We start from the raw sequence: 3,192 nt of genomic DNA on the forward strand, positions 1-3,192 counted from the left end.
AAGATCCTCTATGAAATGGATTGATTCAGTGACTGGGGTAATTGTGATGGGTGTGTGAGAGGCAGTACGATTGACACAGGATAGAGGAGGGTTTGGGGCTGTTGTAAATAGGGTTGCTATGAGTCGCAAATGATTTGACGGCACATAACAGCAACAACAACAACAATAACATTATAAAGGTTTTTCATTTTAATGCAGTCAGATTGATCCTTAGGGCAAGAGACTTCAGCTTACATACAAAAGTTTTGTTAGATCTCATGCTTGGAATAGCAGAAATTCAACAAAGGAAAGGGGGATTCTTTAAGTGTTGGGTTGGCACAGTGACATCAACAGTGGACTTGATCATTACAGAAATTGTGAGGATGGTGCAGGACTGGGCTATGTAATTATCTATAGTTCATATATGAATGAAGACTATGGCATCAGGATTGGAGTATGACTCTCCAGCAACCTGTGTTATGCTGATGACACCACCTTATTTGCCAAAACTGAGGAGGTCTAGAAGCACATCCCACAAAAGTTCAAGGTATGTAATCTAGGATATGGATTGAAGCTCAATATCAGAAGAAAATTATCACCATTGGGCCAATTGGCAGCACCATAATAGATACAGAAGAGACTGAGATATTTAATCAGCTTTCTCTGTTCTACAGACAACATTCTCATCACAAACCATCAGGAATTCAAAAGACAGATTGCATTAGGAAAATCAGCTGTCAGGGACCTCTCTCGAGTGCTGAATAGTAACCATGCCAGTCAAGAGACTAAGGTATACCTGATCCAGGATATGGCCTTCACAGTTACTTGCATCCGAGAAGGGGACAATCACTAAGATTGACAGAATAAGAATCGATGCCTTTCAATTGTGGTGCTCAAGCTCCTCCTTGAAAGTAAGGGTTTTTAAGCTTCATCTCACATATTTCTTGGAACCTTGTCAAGAAGGACCAGTCCTTGGAAAAGGACACCATGCTTGGAAGGATGGAAGGACAGTTTAGTAGAAAAGGACCTTGGATGGGATTGATTGGTACAATAACTGGAGTAATGAGGATAGGTGTTTCAGAGGTAGTGAGATTTGCTCAAGACAGAGTAGGATTCAAAGCTAATGTCCGTAGGGTCACTATGTTGTTGTTTGATGCTATCAAGTCAAGTAAGGCTTATAGTATATATTACATATATGTTGTCAGTTTTAATAATAACATTGTTGTTGCTGTTGTTATTTTGTGCTGTTGAGTCATCTGGGACCCATAAAGGCCCTATGTAGAGCATCTCTGAATCCTGTCCTGTCCTGCGCCAGTCACCCTGATTCAGACAGACGAAGCCCCATTGCGCTTGTTACTGTATCATACCATCTTATCTGTGGTCTTCCTTTCTTATTTTGTCCCTCCACTCCTCTGAGCATGATGTCCTTATCTAAGGACTGGTTTCTCCTGGCCACATCCCAAAGTATTTGATACAGAACTTCAATTCTAAGCCTTCAATGAGAAACTTTCTTGGAGGTCCATGGTATGTTCAAGACTCCTCTCTAGAACCACAATTCAAAGGCATTAATTCTTCTTCTGTCATCCTTAATCATTATTCAGTTTTTTGATGCCTAGCAAGTAATTGTGAAGCCCATGGCACGAATTATGCACACCTTAGTCTCTAGACTGACATCTTGCTTCTCAGTACCCTGGAGAGATCTCTGAGAATAGACTTTTCCCAGTACAATTCATCTTTTGATTTCCTGACAATGTTGATTGTGGACCCATTATAGTATTTTATACAAAACACTGGTGTCCTGGTGGCAAAAATCCCAAAGGCACATGATTTTCATTCACCAGCTGTTCCACGAGAGAAGGATGAGCAATCTCCTCCTGTGTGATTTAATGCCTTTGAAAAATCATCAGAGGATCAGCTATGGGTCTGTTCAAGATATTTTATAACATATAATTTTAATAATAACAAAATATAATCTTATTCTAATTGAATTATTGTTCTTGTTGTAATTATGTGCCATCAGGTCACTTGTGACTCAAAATGGCCTTACGTATAATAATTCTGACCTCTAAGTAAACAGTTTTGAATTATAAATGAGTAAGATTTTAAATCAATAAAATATTAGTTCATGATATTTTAGGTCTTCTATAAATCATTCCAATGACAGGGATCATATTTATGTGACATTAAACACCAAGTTAAAATACAATCCCAAAGACCTTGTCCTAATCGTTAAGGAAAACTTGAACTGAGCTACTAACCATAATGTCAGTGGTTTGAAAACAGTGCCACCACTCAGGAGAGAAATAGCCTCTTCCTTTAGTAATTTGTAGTCTCAGAAATTTCATAGAGGTTCACCATGAGTCAGAATCAATTCTGTCCCAGTGTTTTTGAAATTTATGCTTTTGTGTTAAATAGAAATATCACAGAAAAAGTCTACATAAGACCATATATACAAGGTACATTATAGTTAGTTAAGGTTATCACAAATTATTCCATTTCATAAGAAATATTTAAAGCAGTTTAATTATGAGAAACAATTTTTGCAAAAGATTATGTGTAATTGAAAGTAATTGGAAAATTAGATTATGCATCACACTTATATACACTTCTAATTTAATGACCTCCAAATAGTTATCATGTTGTGTGCCCCTAGCAAACAGTTTTTGCTTGCCAAATTGTTTCTTCCTCCCTGTTCTTTGGCTGGCAAACACTGAAGCCAGAGGCTAGCAGAGGAAGATGTTCTTTCACTAGCAACATCTGCTTGCATTGTAAAATTAGTCACACATTAGTGACTTTTTGCTTTTAGTTAAACTTTAATTGTGAAGAAATAAGATGTGTGTGCCATATTTGTCAAAGGATTTGTTTTCGTAATAGGGGAAATTATTAACATATTTATATGCATAAAGTTAAATAAAAGAGCTCTACAAACTAATTCCTATGGATGTTATGCATTATTAAAAAGTAAATAAAAAGAAAAACATTTGTTTTTCTGGAAAAAACTGTGTGAAGAACATATGTACTATTTGTTGTTGTTGTTGTTATGTGCCGTCGAGTCGTTTCCGACTCATAGTGACCCAATGCACAACAGCCCTAAACCCTGCTCTGTCCTGCGCCAACTGCACTGCCTCCAACACACCCATCCCGATTACCCCAGTCACCGAATCAATCCATCTCATAGAGAGTCTTCCCCTCCTGCGCTGTCCCTCTACCCTC

The sequence above is a fragment of the Elephantulus edwardii genome, unplaced genomic scaffold, assembly GCF_000299155.1.
Source record: "Elephantulus edwardii isolate Elephantulus edwardi_28Jun2011 unplaced genomic scaffold, EleEdw1.0 scaffold00414, whole genome shotgun sequence".
NCBI lineage: Eukaryota > Metazoa > Chordata > Mammalia > Macroscelidea > Macroscelididae > Elephantulus > Elephantulus edwardii.